We start from the raw sequence: 17628 nt of genomic DNA, 5'->3' as shown, positions 1-17628 counted from the left end.
ATTTTCCTCTTAGTCAATGAAAGGCAATACCAGAGAGAGGGCCCCTACTGCAGAAGGTAAAATTTTAGTTGAATTTTGAAGGAAGTCTGGGAAGCCAGGATGCAAAGGTGAGGAGGAAGAGCATTTCAGGCAGAGAGGGCAGTGGATGAAATGGAGGAGTAAGGAGATAGAGTGCTGTGGGAGGGACAGTAAATATGTGAGTGTAGTTGGATTTCAGAGTGTGTGGAGGAGAATACATTATATATATATACACACACACACACACACACACACACACACACACACACACACACACATACATGTATATATCTATATACATACATACACACATATATATATGGAAAAAACCCCCAACAAACCTGGGAAGATAGGAAAGAGTCAAGTTTTGAAGGACTTTAAATACCGAACAGAGTTTTTTTCATAAATGATCCTGGAGATAAAAGAGAGCCAGAGCAGTTTATTGAGTAATTAGATAACATGGGTATCTTCCTTGTTGCTAGTTCTTTTTGACAACAATAACCTCAGAAAGGTTCATTAATCTGTCAATAGTTATACAGCTACCAAGTAAGAGAAGTGGAATTCAAATCCATGGACCTCCTAATTACAAATCAAGTGGTACCATGCAACCAAATAAGTTTCTTTAGATAATCATTCAATGCATCAACTAGTCAATTCAAAAGTACGTAGAGGAGAGACAGAGTATTGCGTATGAGGAAAATCATGTTTGGATAATCTGAAGAGTAAGTGAAGGGGAATAATGTTTAACAAGTCTAGAAAGGATGCCTGGATATAGAGAGTGAGGAACTCTCCATTTCCTTGCTAATAAAATTGCTTGCTTTCTTCACAATTTCTATCTTGACATCTTTCCAAAAGTTTTGGCCTGGTTTACCCTACAGAATTTCAGGTCATGGAATTTTATCTATGTCATGATCTTCCTTTCACTCAGTTTTTTCTTTCTTTCTTTCATTCAGCCGTCTCTCCTTTCTTTTCTTTTTTTCTCTTTTTTCTTTCTTTTCCTTCCTTCCTTCCCCTCTCTTTCTCTCTCTCTTCTTCCTTCCTTCCTCTTATCTCTCACATATCTGTTTGAATATGTAGATATAGATATTTGTATGTTTGTCTGCATAGTGTTTTTATATGTGTATATATATGTGTGTGTGTGTGTGTGTGTGTGTGTATACACACACACACACACACACACATGCACACATTCTATCAATCAATAAGCATTTATTAAGTACCTACTATGAGCCAGGCACTGTCCTAAGTGCTATAAATACATGAAAAGGCAAAGGACAGTCCTTGCCCTCAAATATATATTCCTGAGACATGGTATTGAATCTTTAATGTGTGGGCTACATTACTATCTCCAGTAAGAACCTCCAAATTCCATTTTTCGTGTTTTGGCAAGGTAGTACCAGATAGGCTGACAAAGAATCTGGGAATAGGATTCTAGGAAGGGAATGTTATCAGTACAGAATGCTAGTAGGGTGCCCAGAACTGTCCAGAAAGCCAGAAGCCTACAGGTCATAGCAATGGCAAAGGGACACAAAGCCCCTTGAGGAAAGTGAGATTTAGTTCAACCAGAGATAGAACATATGTAGCTTGCAAGGCTGTATCCAGTGTCAGCAAGAACTGAAGGCTCTCCTGAGAAAGCCCACAGAAGTATCTCCTGAGAAAGCTCCCAGGTGGGGACTTTGGAAATCACAGGAAACAGCAACAGGCAGTGAAGAGTGACAAGTAGTGTCAAATATTGTGGTGTCCTAGGACCCAGAACAGGCCAGGCCAGACTCAGGCTCCACAGTCCCTAACACAATGTCCTGAGATGGCAGATAAGGCCCTGGTGATCTAGCACTTTGAGTCTCTATGGCGGGGGGGGGGTGAGTGGGGAGAGGGGTCTAACTCCAGGAGGTAGATGCCAGCACAAGAACGCAGGGGTGAGACCAATCAGGGCCAGACACCACACACAAAACTACCCAAAAGCACAGTGTGGGGGAGGGGTGTCAGAGCCTGGCCCTGGTACAAAGTCTTAGTACAGAAACTAAAGCTGGAGAGACAAGAAAATCAATGAAAATAACAACTAATATTTGTGGACAGACAGACAGATAGATAGACAAAGAGATATACATACACACATATTTATTAATATATTGCTTATATATTATGTACATATAATATATAAATTATATTATATATGTGCATATGTGTATGTATATACACACATATATGTAAGTATATATAGCATATACACACATATACATATATGTATCTATATATATTCCATCTAGAGTCTTAAATGTATGGGTAGAGGTAGAGATATTCAAGAAGAAGCAGCAAAAGACAAAGGACAAAAATGAACTTCCCACAATCCAGAAAGAAAGAAAAAAAAGAAATTAAAGTATTGGATGAAAGAACTGGAAGGAGAATTTAGTTTAGAAGATATGGTTTAGAAGATGTAGTGAAAACCCTTGTTCAGGCAATTGAGTCCTTGAAAACTAGAGCAGAGAAAACAGAAATGAATAAATCTTTCTATGAAACTGAAATGTTGAAATAAATTCAAAAAGCAGAAAAATAGAAGAAAATGTAAGTTATCTGCTTTTTTTAAAATGCCAGAAAAAAACAAGTTGAAAGAAAATTTAAGAATCATTGGAAAACATAAATGAAAACTGCTCAGATATATTAAAACAAAAATGAAAGGTGGAGGTGATATACCGATTACCTCCTGAAAGGGCCTCCCAAAGGGAAAGTCTCAGGAATAAACAAAATCCAGAACTTCCACATCAATGAAAAACAAATACCAAAAGAATCTAGAAAGAAATAGTCTAAGAATCAAGGAAAGACAAAGTCATACAGCATCACACTAGAAGCTTGTATTATAAATAAGGAGAGAATGAGGAATACAATATTCTAAAATGCAAAAGAGTTAGACTTACAAACAAGAAAAATTTATCCTGAAAAACAATAAAGTTACATAGGGGAAAATGTAGCATTAATGAAATACAAGACAAATATTTTTGATGATAAGACCAGAGATGAGTAGGAACTTTGAAAGATAAAAGCAAGAACAAAAAATCTAGAAATGTAAATTTACTTGAACCATTAAAAGGAACTGTATGGTAATGTAGGGCTCACATTCTAGTGAGGGAGAAGAAACAAGCATCCCTTCAGAACCCTAATGTCTTCAAAGCCTATGGAGGGAATTAAATAAGAAAAAGAAAGATCATTTAAGATATATAGATAGATAGATAGATAGATAGATAGATAGATAGATAGATAGATAGATAGATTATATATATATGTGTGTGTGTGTGTGTGTGTGTGTATGTATATATACGTATATATATATATATATATATATATATATATATATACGTATATATGTATATATATGTGTATATGTATGTATGTATGTATAGAAAGAAGGGAGAAGAGGGGATGGAGTTGCTATTTCTCATAGCTAGCAATAGAAGTTATTTCTCAGTCCATTTAAACAATCAATATCTTCATCTATAGTGGGCCATCACCCTACATTTTTCACTAGTGATTTTATTTGGATGGCACTGTTCATTTTCTGCCTCAAACTGCTCAAATCCCATTTGAAAGCTGTGTTTCTTCATCCACATGTTTTAGCACTTTTGTTAAACCAAAGTTCTTTTCCTTTAAGCACCAAAATGTGCATCAACAGTAATAGCAATATTTTAAATCTTTTCATTACTGATTTGTCTCTTCTTTTATGCAAATAATAACTACCACCACCAAAAACCTTTTCTGTCCCTCTTAGTACTAAATTTACAAAGCAGTGCCTTAAGAGGTCTAAGTATCACACAATGACATGGATGCTCTCTCCCTTGATGCAGCAAATAATCTTTATGAATTGCTTTGGCCAAAATGAATTAGCAGTGTCCTAGTTATGAGATTTGTTAAACCAACAACATTTGTGCTTTTATAGCAGGCCTGTACTTGAAACTTTTTCAGTATGTCAGAGCTTGTTAGAAATTATGCCATAGCATAACTTTCAAGGCCTGAAGGTCATCTTCTTCCCATGATGAGGAAATCAGAACTGTCCTTCAAGGAAGATTATATTATTAATCTTATGGGACATTATTTTTGTAAACTAAAAGTACCCAGTATAGTCTTATACCCATTTCACCTTCAGAAAATCTTCAATGTTGCCCAAACTATATATCTTTCCCAAATGTAGCTCATAACCCTTTCATATGTTCATTGATGCATTTCTTAAGTTTCTGTTCCCCTCCAAATAATTATCTTTTGCTAACCTTCTCATGATAAAAAGTTGAGCTAATCCTTGGGATTGTCCTAAAACCTTTATGGAAACCTTTCTGACTTGCTCACACTCTGCTAGCATAGCACTCAATTAACCAGCTTCACTTCTGCATCTTCTGATGTGTATAGTCACAGTTTCAACAAAACTGATGATCTATTACATGACATATTTATGCATCACTTTAAGATTTTTAAAGAGCTTTCCTTCCAACAATCCTGTGAAAAAGATACTCCCTCCCTCCAACAAGGCAGATCAGTAATTGCTTTGCACCTTGCAGGAAGCACTGAGACATTAAACAACTTGTCCTGGGTCGGAGTCTGGATGTGACAAATAAAGAACTTCATCTCAGATCTTACTAACTCTAACACCAGTTTTGAATTCATTACACAATGCTGCTTTTTATGGAAGTATGAGTAATCATATTAACCACTTAAAAAATTTCTCAACATCAGTAACACTGAAAAATGAGAAAATGAAATACAAGAGCAGTCTTTTGAGTCAGGGTCTTTAAGTTTAATTCTGTCTTTAGTGAATGCCTGACCAAATTTTCCTATTTGATACATAACAACTTCGTTGATTATTCTGGCTTCTATAATTTTCTGAATTAAAGTTGAAGAGCAGTATTCCTTATTAAAAGCTTATATCTCCTCCGCTAACTAATCTAGTGTTCTAAATAGTACAGGTGCATAGGAAAGGTTTAAAAATAGAATTAGGATCAAATATTACAACTCTCAAAACCAATTAAAATACCCACCCATTTATGACTTTCCTATAGTAGAAGAAAAATGAAAATCTATTGCCTTCATTATTTATTTCCCCAGAAGCCATATGTACTCCTTTCGTCACTTATATGATTCTACTTACCAGAGTACGATGAATGGGGCATAGCTGCAGTCATGGTCTGCAGTGATTTTTGAGCCCAAGAATATAAAATCTGACATTGCTTCAATTTCTTCTCTCTCTAGCCAGGAAATGGTGGGACCAGTTACCAAGATCTTGGTTTTTTTTAAATTTTATATTCATCTTCAAACCATCTGCATTACATTTTTTTCACCTTCTTCTCCCCTCCTCCCCTTTTGCTTCTTTTTTTTTCTCTTGATTTTAATTCTCTTTCACTTTTTTTCACTTTAACTCATGATTGGATTTGGACCATTAGTCCTTGTCTGATATTATTTTAATTTCTATAATCTGTATTATTCCCATGCTTATGTACACACACAATAAAGAATAGTCTATATTCATTATTCATTCACTAGAAATAGAGTTTTTTTAGAGATGTTTTTTCAGGATATTTTGGCAAATGTTTTGCTCTGAATAACTTTTGAACTCTATAGACACTATTTGTCATGTGGTAATTTAGAATTATCAGATGTTTTTATCTTCTGGTAAGATGGGCAAAAAAATGGCAGTTTAGTAGCATAAATGACTCTGGTGAAACTCAAGGGGCATTTAAAAGAACAGTGATCTTCAGCAAAGTTTATTCCTTCAAAATGAACAGCTTCCTTTTCAGAATCCCAAAGCAAAGATGAGATGAGTTCATTTAAACTGAATATTGTTTAGTCAAGAATACTTTTGAGAATGCTAAGTGGGGCAGTGATAAAGTACAAGGCATGGAATCAAGAAGACCCGAGTTCAAATTGGGCCACACATACCTATTGATTGGGCATGGCATTTAATGTTTCTAAACTTGTTTCCTCATGTGTAAAAGAACGTTAATAATGCTGATTTTACTCACCTTGCAGTTTAGCAAAAGTACTTTGTGAACCATAAAGTGCTTATGAATGTGGACTATAGCAATAGTTCCTTTTCATACATTTGCAAAAGATTTGTAATTTCATGTGCAATCATCTTTTTTATTATATTATGTTATGGAAATGCTTGTTTTATTCCATAAATTAAAAATAAAATATTTTTTAAAAAGGAAAGAAGAGAGTCCTAATTAAGTACTAAGAGTCATAGCTGTCATCAGAAATTTCATGGAAAGCTCTCAAATACAGATGTTTATATGTTATATAGTAAGTAAACACATATTAATCCTGAAAGACACAATTTATCTTTAATAAAACCAGACAATTAATTTTTTTAAATTAAAAAATTTCAAAAACATTCTTCCTACACTTTCCTCCATATCTTCTAAATTAAATATTTTCTATCCTCCCCTTCTTTCTATGTTTCACCTCCTTTTCTATCTTCCATAGAACCCCATATTCTTATCAATACAACATGCTAAAATGTGGCATTCTAATCATCTTCAGTCAATGATTTTTTTATACTTCCCCTCCCTTCTCTTTTCTTCTACTAAGAATTCTCTTCCACTTTTTCATTTTTCTCTTTATAACATGATAGGATTTGGATGTATAGTCCTTGACTGGCATTATTTCAATTTGTAGAATTGACAACACACACACACACCATGGATTAACAAAAAAAATGACTATTCATTATTCATCCATTGTGAACAGAGCATTTTTAAAGGATACATTTGTAAATGTCTAGCTGCTTCATATTATTGTCCACAAATGTGTCTGCAATAGAGTATTCTTATTGTTAGTATTCCATTTTTCTTTTATCTTCTTCTCTTCTCTTCCCTTCTCCTTTCTTTTTTACTAATATGAATCTTTTCTATTCTTTTCCCCCACTTGGACCCATGATAGGATTTTGACCTTGCCTAATATTACCTTAGTTTGTGTGATCTATATTACATACATACCAACACATTTTACATCATGGGGTAATGAAAAGTTTTGCATTTATCATTCATTTACTATGAATAGAGAATTTTTTTAAAGGAAATACTTGTAAATGTCTTGCTTTGACTGACTTTTAATATCTGTAGAAACATTTAGTAATGTGGTAGTTTACTTTAATCTTAATGGAGTTTTCCCTTATAGTAGGCTGGACAAAAAAAAAAAAGCAGTTTGAAAGTGCAAATAAATTTACTGAAAGTTGAAGAGCATTAGAAGGGGGAAATGATTTTCAGCAAAATTCACAACTTCAAAACTAGTAGTCTTATTTTGAGAAATCCAGATCCAAGAAAAGATGAGGTTTTTGTTTTTGTTTTTTTACATTGAGTGTTGGTTATCTAAAAATAATTTTGGGGCTACTAAGTGGTACAGTAGATAGAATGGTGAACCAGGATTCAGGAAAATCTGAGTTCATATCCATCCTCACACACTTATTAGCTATGTGACTCTGGGTAGGTCATTTAACCAAAGTGCCAATTTTCTGATCTGTTGAATGGGGATAGTAATACTGACATTACCCATTTCACAGGATTGTTCGAGGGAAAACTCTTTGGAAATCTTAAAATATTTTGCAAATATGAGCAAAAACAATAGCTCTTGCTCATGTTTTCCCTCATAGACTCCCCATTCAAACCCTTTTTCAGCCTATTCTTTCTTTTCTTCCATATTTCCTAGACTGAAAATTTTCTGTCTTGACCTGCTTCTTCCTATTCTTGACCTTTTCTTTTTTCTTCAGAACTTTATAGTCTTACCCATTGTATCTGCCTAAAATATGACATTCTGATTGTCTATATTTCCTCATTTTTTCACATCTTTCTCCTCTGTTCTCATTTTTTCTACAGGTATTAATTTCCTTCTATTGTATTTTTTATCACTTTTTCCCATCATAGGACTGGATGATTAAACCAAGCTTGGCATTATTTCAATTTTTATAACCTGCATTACATACATAGAAACACAGACACACATCCTATGTATAAGATGGAATTTTTTTTTAAAAAAAGCATTGTCTATATTCATTATTCATCTACTGTGAACAGTTTTTTTTATAGAATTCATTTATAAATTTCTTTCTTTGAGTGATGTTTAAATTATATTTATTATCTAGTCATATATAGTGACTTCATGGTCCTTTTTTACTTCCAGTGCATTGAGCAAAGGCAGACAGTTTGATATAAAAAATGAACTTGTTGAAACTCAAGCAGAATTAAAAGGGGAAAGCAATCTCCAGCAAAGCTCACAATTTAAAAAACAAGAGGCCCTATTTTAAGAATGTCCCCAGATCCAAGAAGGGGTGAGTTCTTTTATATTGGTTATTAGCAGTCCAAGAATGTTTTTCATGCAGCTAGGTGAAACAATAGATAGAGTACTGAACAGGTAGTTATGAAAAACTCAATCATCAGATCTATCATCTATCATCAGATCATCAAACAAATCTATCATCAGACACTTATTATATTTGTGATTCTAGGCAAGTCTTTTAATGTCTCTAAGCTTCAGTTTCCTCATCTGTAAATTAAGGATGATAGTGTTGATACTGCCTACCTCACAGAGTTATTGTGGGGAAAGCACCTTACAAACCATAAAAAGCTATATAAAACTGTCAACTATGAGAATAGCTCCTCCTCTTCTGTTGGGAAATTTAGGCCCCCCATTCATCCCATCACCATTTTTTTTCCTCTCTCTTTTTCACTCCCACATCTCTGAAATTAAATGTTTTCCATCTTGCCCCCCTTCTTCTGGGTCTAAGTTAATTTTTTTATCTTAGTTGGAGCTTCATGTTCTTGTCCACCAAATTTCCTAAAATATTGCATTCTGATCATCTGCATTACATTATGGTTTGACCTTCCTCTCTCTCTCTCTCTCTCTCTCTCTCTCTCTCTCTCTCTCTCTCTCTCTCTCTCTCTCTCTCTCTCTCTCACATTCTCTTCCACACTTTCATTTTTACTTTATTCCATAGTAGGATTTAGACCTTTAATCCTTCTCTGGTGTCATTGCAATTTGTATCTCCATTACATACCAACATATAACATATGTACACCCAAATGTACCAATGTGCACACATCAGGATATAACAAAACAATTGTCTTTATTGATTATTCATCCACTGTGAACAGAATGGACTTACTTTGAATGACTTTTAAAGTCCATAGAAAGATTTTGTCATATAGTAGGTAGTAATTTTATGATATATTTCCCTTATAAGATGATAAGTAAAGGAAGAAAGCTTAATGTGCAAAATGAACTTAGTAAAACTGAAGCTTCATTAAAAATGGAAAATGATCTCCAGTAAAGTTCACAACTTGAAGATCAGCAGTCCTATGTTGAGGATATCAAAGCCAAGGACAGGTGAGTTCTTTATGTTGCCCATTGTTTAGCCAAGAATAGTTCTCTTTTTTTGACAATTGGGGTTAAGTGACTTGCCCAGGGTCACACAGCTAGTGAGTGTAAAGTGTTTGGTCTGAGGCCGGATTTGAACCCAGGTCTTCCTGACTTCAGGGCTGGTGCTGTATCCACTGCACCACCTAGCTGCCCCTATAGCCAAGAATATTTCTAAGGTCTATAAATGAGGCAGTGGATAGAATGCTGGACCTGGAGTCAGAAAGAACTTGGTTCAAATCCACAGTCAGATACCTATTCAATGTGTGACCTAGACTAAACTTTTAATTTCTCAAACCTTGTTTCCTCATCTGTAAAATAGGAAAAATAATATAGTACTATCCATATCACTGGGTCGTGAAGAAAGTTCTTTGTAAATCTTAAAATGTTATTAAAATGTATTCTAGAACAATAGCTCCTCATCTAGGTTTTCAAATATAAGCTCACTCTCATTAGCTTTATTCTTCCTACCCTATCTTTTCTCCCATGTCTCTTATACTGAATATTTTCCAGCTGAACCATTTTCTTCCTTTTTTTGACCTTTTTTCCCTCAGAGCTTCATATTCTTGCCAAAAAATTTGTCTAAACATGGCATTGAAATAATCTGCATTGTTTTTTCGGCTTCTTTCCCAATTTCCCATTTTTCTACTGATTTTAATTGTTACCTTGTATTTATTTTTATGTTTATTTTGCAACATGATAGCATTTTGATCTTTAGTCCTTGTCTGGTATTTTTTCAGTTGATATGATCTGTATTTTATACACGCACACACACACACACACACACATATCATGGAATGACCAAAATTATCTGTATTCATTATTCATTCATTGTGAGTAAAGACATTTAATTATCATTGCAAATATTTTCTGTGGGTTTGATTCAATGAACTGATTTAGCTGTGAGTCTCCAGGATCCAAGATACCAGTGCCACTGCCATCTACAAAAAGTACATTCAGAAAAATATAGATATTTAGACAATTGGCTAAAAAGTAGTAATTCATAGATTGGCTTTTATATGAGATGAACAAAATTACACATAAATCTTCATTTTGGGTTAAAGTGTGGCCACCACAACCAATATATGTGGATTCAAAAGTAGAGGCTAAATCATTAATATCAGTTTCTACCATTAAGTAGGCAGTTTCACCTGTGATAGGGAATTGGGCCAACTATATCCTTTGGGTCAATCCATGAATATTTAGTATGGAGCACCAATTATGTTCAAGGCATCATGCTTTGGATACGAAAAAATGGAAAAGATACTATTTCTACATTTATGGAACATTCTAGTTATGGATCTAAGAAATATTTATATAAAATGATAATGACTAATATAAGGCCCTACATGTTGGGTAAAACAAAAGATGAAGACCACAAAGCTACCACAGCCTACTGGAAGCTAAAGGAGAGGAGTAAAAGATTACTTTGGGTTAGGTGATAAAGAAAGCCTTTATAGAAAAAAAAAATTAGGATTTGAATTGAACTTTGACATTTTAGATAGAATGAGGGGACGGGGAAATTCTGTCAAGTAAAAGGCATGAACCACATGGGATGTTGAACCACTGTTTATGAGACAGTCCAATTTGATAAAAACAGAAGGCGTCCATCTATAGAATTACCATGAGATGAATTTGCAAAGGTAGGGTGGTTGGGACATGATTGTGGAATACCTGAATAAGGAGTTTGTACTTTATTCTATAGACAGGATATGAGGAAGCCATTTGAGGCCCTTTGAGCAATAAAGTGACATAGCAAAATTGGCATTTTAGAAAGATGATTTAGGAGCAATATAAAGAAATGAATCAGAAAGGGGGAATGCCTTGAAATACAGACCAATAAGGATGCTGCTGCAATAGTGTTGATGTAAGAGAATGTGCACCTAATTTCTATGGTGACAACAGAATGCACATGAAGAGCAATAGTACATGAGCAACTAATTAAATGTTGAGGATGATATAAACGCAACTGTAAGCAGATTCTTAAGAGGTAGGAAATATTTCTATATAGTCTTTTCAATATCCAATACTATGATGGGAAAAACATCATGTTTTATTCAAGGAAAGCTGGGGACTTGGCCCTTGGTGGGATTAAGATTCCAAAATTGGCCATGGCACAGAATAGCCACAGTCTATTATCCTGTACAAGGACTCTCCATGAAAGGTGCAATGCCTAAAACAAGGAAGAATTTGAAGATGATACAAAGGTGAATAGATACTAAGCTTATAATATCATTGGTGTAAGGAAATTCCAAAAAAGAATCACCCCTTCTATAAATATAGCCCCTGTTTTCCACTTCTCTGAAGTCTTGAGAAATGTATTAGAGCAATAGAAAGGAAGTCACTAGTCCAGAGTTACACAGCTAGTATGTGTAAGAATCAGGACATCAACACAGGTATTTCTGGTTCTAAGTCCAGTTCTCTGTCCAAAGTACCATAGTACTTCTCATGATACAAAGATCTTGTCAAATGGAATAGTAATATTACAGGGCTAGGAAAGGGACAGTCAACCTCATCTCTTATAATGACCTTAGTTTCAAAATCTTAATAAAAACCATATTGACTAGAAGATGTAAGTGTCCCTCAGAACCCTTGGGAGGTCTAAAACAACAGCTAGGGAAAAGAGCTAGAAGTCTATGACTCAGAAACTATCATATAAATCAATAATCAGGCTCCAATGTATGTAAAGAAGGAGGTTGTTAACTTTCAACTGTAATACATGAGAGCAAAGGAGTTATCCAGGGAAGATCCACCGTATATTAAAGACTGTAGCAAACACCCTCCCCCCCCCCCAGAAAATAAGGGAAGAAGCAAGAATGAATAAAAATTCCTCCTGACTTCTAGGTCATGTGACTTGACATTTTATCTGATCCTGACAATTCTCCAACCTTTCCAAAATGGGAAATATGCACCAAAAATAAAGCAATTTCTGCTATCAGCATGGTTTAGGATACCAAGAACACAAAGGAAGGTTAAGAAACGCCCAGGAGATAATATCTATCTTGAGTTCATTTAGTATCTCTCTCCCACTCCTACCTACCAAACTACCAGCAGCAAGGCTTCACGAGCCAGCTTGATCCATGCCTTTACATCAAAAGTCAACCTCAGACTCTGGTCTTCTCTCCCTCTTTCTAGTCCTTTGGAGATCCATAATTTAGTCTGTTGAAGATTTCTGGGGCCTTCATGGAAAGCTCCATGGCAACACTCTGTTCTACAAAAAGATCTATATAAGACAGTGGAAGAACAGAGTAAATGGGAAGACACATATCTGGGCTTGAATTAAAGTTCAACCCCACACTAATACCCCTCTTCCCAGAACCTAGGAAATCTACACCCCAAACCAGAGAAGTCAACCCTGGCTATAGTGTTCTGTCTTCCTGGGTCAAAAAACTGACAAAGAGAGAGAATGGGACAGGATATTGTGGGGTAGGGGAAGGGCATGGGAGACTGTAAGCCTAAGAGAAGAGTCCACCAACTAATTTGGGTTAGTACTGTCCTGCTAGAAGTCATTTGAGGCAGAGACTTAGGCTGGGGAACTGTGAATTACCCAAAGTCGGAGGTACTTTTAGATCAAATGTCCAAGCAAACTGCCATGAGGGAGGGGGATTCAGAAAGTGAGCAATAGGGGAAAGTAATGGGAAAAAGGTCTAAAATTGCCAAAATCTCATGAGGAAGAAAACTCAAAGACCTCAGACATAAGCAAATAAATCACAGGAAAAAAATCAACAGCAGAAGGAAACAAGTTTCTATGAATAAATCCTACTAAAGCAAACAAGTATGACTCAATACTGAATGAGACAGAGGACCCTGTGGAACTTGAGGAGCCAACATGCTGTTCCTAAGTAGATTAAATGAAAAATGAGAATTCTGAAAACAGAATTTATTGGCCTGCAGAGCAGAAATAATTGTTGAAATAGAAAAACTTGAATCAGTAATGGCAAGTCTCACCAGAGAAACAAAAGAGAGAATAACATATTAAGAATATAAGTATGCAGAAGTGATGACAACGTCAAAGAAAAAAGCATTAAAAGAAACCATGCTCTCAATTTAAGCAAAACATATTGATCTTGAAGACTGCATTCATAGATGAAATCTAACAATCTTAAGTCTCCCAGTAAAACACAACTAAAAAGAACTAAATATAATGTTAGACACCATGATGTAAAAAAAAATACAAGGAACATGTCCAGAACTTTTGAAGACAGAAAATGAAATATTAGTCAACATAATTCATAGATCACCTCAAAACAAAAAAAAAAGACCAACTCCCATGGCAAAAACCTCTAAGAAATATTATGGTCAATTCAGTTGAGAAACAGCAAAATCTGCAAGTGATCAGGAGAAAGATCTCCAAATATAAAGGAAAGGAAATTCAAATAATACAAGACTATTCTGTACACATTAGAGAATGTGGGAGAAAATGTAATAATGTGTTCTGAAGAACAATGGAGCTCAAGTTGCAGCCTACTTGCAAATCTTGGCTTAATCAGAAATGAAAAAAAAGATGGATATTCAAGAATAAAGAGGTGTTTTAAACCATCTTAGAAAAGAAAACCAGAACTGAAGAGATTATCTGCTTCTCAAACATCCTAGACAACAGAAGTGCAGGAGGGGTGAATGAATGGATCAGCTAAAGATAGCAACAGCAACACACTAACAAAAGAGATTTCTTTCAAAATGTACATAAGGAAAGAGGGGTAAAAATGAAAGTGAGATGGGCTAACACTTGTTTATAAACTACCTACTTATAAGACCATACTTTGAATAATTTTCCCTCCTTCTTTTTCTGTTTTTGCATGTTACAATTGGAGAATTTCACATCCACCCTTAAGGATTTTTTCAGTTCTTTGCCAATCTTGTAGCAGGGCATCTTGTTCCAGTTGATTTTGGTATGGGTTACTGAAAGCTGCTGGTGCAAGGCCTTGAATGTGGTGTCTGACATTATCTGATAGTTCTCACTAATTGAAGTCTGATATTCATTTTCAGCATGTTCTATAATTTTAATAAATTCCTTGGCAGCTTGTACATTATCGGTTACAGTTTTTGAATCCTGCACATTTCTGTGACAAACTAACTGAACATTGCCATCTTCATAGCAATGGACCTGAATCTTTAGTACTCCAACCACCTGAGCTATAGGTATTGTGATGGGAAACTTCCACTCTGATCTCCAATGACCATTGCAGAAGTTTTTTAGCCTGAAATTGGTGACTCTCAATATAGGCAATAACAGTCTTCTGCCCATCTATAATTTTAGCATAATCAGTACAAAAGCCATCAGAATAACGATCTTTCACATAGGCCCTTAATGCCCTGTCACAGGATTCCCTCCATGTCTTCAGAGTTCCAACTATGTCCTCAGGTTGTGGGTCACTTGCTTCTTTCCATAAATGATCAAAATTAAAAGGAATTTTATTCTTGGATCTAAAAATCTGCCACTACCCAGGTCACCATATTCTATAATGAAGACCTGTTCATCATATCTTTCTATCTAAATTAGAGTGAACTATCCATATTATAATAGGCAAATGCATGAACTACCCCTTTTCAAAGAAGATTTTCATTGTTAAGTAGTAATCAGACATCATTAAACACTTAAATTATTAAATTATTCTGGGGGAACATGAGTGATGAACTTGGCAGCTATCTGTACCTTCTCCTCATCTGATACCTGATCCTAAAAGCTGGCCATCTTGGGCTGCTCTGTGAAAGAAATTTTCATGGGACTAGGTGAAGTGGAGGAGAGGAAGAAGGAATCTGCTTAACTGAGAGGGAAAAAGAGGAGAAGAATTAAATGACTGGATAAAAGTGGAAAAGTAAAAGAGATTCTGTTGTTTGTCCTTCCTTTTCAAAGAGGATCAGTGACATCATGATGTTGGGGTAATGAGTGATGTCTTGACATCTGTGTAAATTGGATTTAAGTGAGGCAAAGTTGCACTGAGTCATCAGCCTCACTCTCTCTTCCCTGGTCATCTAAGTCCAGTGGCTAGACAAATTCAAGACTACTGGTAATGGCCCAGGACCTTGGCAGATGTCTGATCAGGCTCTAAGTGCTGCACAGTGCCTGCTTCAACAACCTTCATGGCCATTAAAACAAATTATTCTCATCTACCCATTCTGCTTAGGGAAGTCTCATATGTTTGGGATAGACATTGTCCTAACTCACTGATGTTTTTGAGTCCTACGAGTTACCCTCAACCTGGTTTAGCCCATTTGCTGAGATCACCTGGCACTAGAGTGTGGCCACTGTCCATGCTACAGCTTCTTGGAGCCACAGCTTTGGTGGCAGGTAGACACCAAAGGTATATGAGCAACACTTAAAAGAGCTCAGAAACCCTCACACTAAAGGGACTATCTTGTCCTCCCTGAACAACTTACACACCCCAAAAAGTTAATGACTCTAGTAAGCAAAACTCCAAAAGGAAATGGGCAACAAAGGGGAGGAGGTGATTAGAGGGAAGGGAAAGAGAGACAGTGAGAATAGGGACTGCCTTAAAAGAAGACTAAACTAAAGTAACTGAAGAGACATCACACTTAGTTTATAGAAGGAGGAAATCATTGCTTAAAAAACAGCATTAGAGACAAATGAAGGAAAGTAAATATAACTTCATAAATAAATGTGAATGCATTAAACAATCCAATAAAATATAAAAGAGAAGAGTAAAAGATTGAATAAGAAAAATCTTATAATCTGCTCCTTAGAAGAAACAGATTTTTAAAACAAAGACACTACTGCAAAATAAAACTGAGAGGATGGAAAAAATTACCAAGCATAAAGTGAATCCAAATAAGCAGGAGTTTTAGTCCTTTTAGTAGACAAAGAAAAACATTCAAAAATTAAGAGAGATAAACAAAGAAACTACATTATACTCAAAAGAACCATAAACAACCAACCAATATCAGTAATAAATGTATATGCTCCAAATACCTTAGCATCCAAATTCATGAAGGAAACATTAACTGAGCTACAAGAACACAGAGAATAATAGAATAGTGAAGGGAAACTCCAATTTCAGTTTTGGATAAATCCAACAAAAAGGTAAATACAAGAGAAAACATAGAACTAAAAAAAATGCTGGAGAAACTAAAGCTAAAAAACCTGTGGTATCTTCTAAATGGGAATAAGAAAGAATCTATGTATTTCTCATCACCACATGGAACTTTTTTAAACAAAAAATGAACATGTATTAGTGCACAAAAATATTTCAAACAAATGTACAAAGATAGAAATGGTTAATCCTTTATTGACTACAGTGTAATAAAAATATTGGGCTCAGGAACCACAAATAAAAGACAGAGACCCAAATGACCCAATACTCTAGCCACCTAGTGGCTCTATTGAAAAAATATACATAAAAGAAGCAGATAATATTCCTCTCAGATATTAGTCAGAGATATATTTTTGACCAAACAAGATATACAAGCAATCACAAAATATAAATTAGAATAACTTGGATTATATGAAACTAAAAAGTTTCTGCACATCCAAAATTAAGGCAACAAAGACAAGAAGGGAAGCACTCGAATGGGAAAAAAGCTTGGTACTAAATTTCTCTAAGTCTTTGGTATCCAAGATAGAAATAATATATATATAATCTATGTGAATATAACTATCTATATCTAATAGCTATACTCTTATATATAAGTGGTCAAAGGACATGAACAAACAGTTCTCAAATGAAGAATTGCAAACTATTCATAACCACATGAAAGAATGCTCCAAATTAATAATGAGAGAAATGAAAATTAAAACAACCCTAAGGTGTTACCTCATATCCTACAAATTGGCAAAGATGACAAAAAATGGCAATGTTGGGGATCTTGTGGGGAGGTAGATACACAAATATGTTGTTGGTGGAGCCAAGAATTGGTATGTAAATATAGTGATAAAAATATCTATACTTGTTAAACCTGATATTATACTACTGGACCTTATACCCCAAGGAAATCACTGATAAGATAATAATCTCTATATATACCAAAATATTTATGCAACATTTTTCATTATAGCAAAGAATTGGAAACAAAGTTAATTCCCATTGATTGTTGGGATGAAAAACAAATTGTGGTACTTAATATAATAAATGATTACTGTTCTAGAAGAAATAATGTCATGAATATAGAGCTACGTGAAAAGATCTATATGAATAGATGGATATTAAAGTAAGGAAAGCCATGAAAATGATATGCACAATTACCAGAGCATGTAAGTGAAAAGAATAA

The 17628-nt window shown here is 34.9% G+C and overlaps 1 pseudogene; it reads right to left on the bottom strand.

Annotated features, from left to right (window-relative positions):
• Positions 1–14146: 14146 nt before the first annotated feature.
• On the bottom strand, positions 14147–15100 carry LOC110208640 (F-actin-capping protein subunit alpha-1 pseudogene; annotated as a pseudogene).
• Between the last annotated feature and the right edge of the window lie 2528 nt (positions 15101–17628).

Source organism: Phascolarctos cinereus, unplaced genomic scaffold (genome assembly GCF_003287225.1).
Source record: "Phascolarctos cinereus isolate Bilbo 61053 unplaced genomic scaffold, phaCin_HiC Scaffold_5;HRSCAF=322, whole genome shotgun sequence".
NCBI classification, from domain to species: Eukaryota; Metazoa; Chordata; class Mammalia; order Diprotodontia; family Phascolarctidae; genus Phascolarctos; species Phascolarctos cinereus.
The sequence above is the reverse complement of the archived record's forward strand: the minus strand, read 5'-3'. Positions and strand labels throughout refer to the sequence as shown.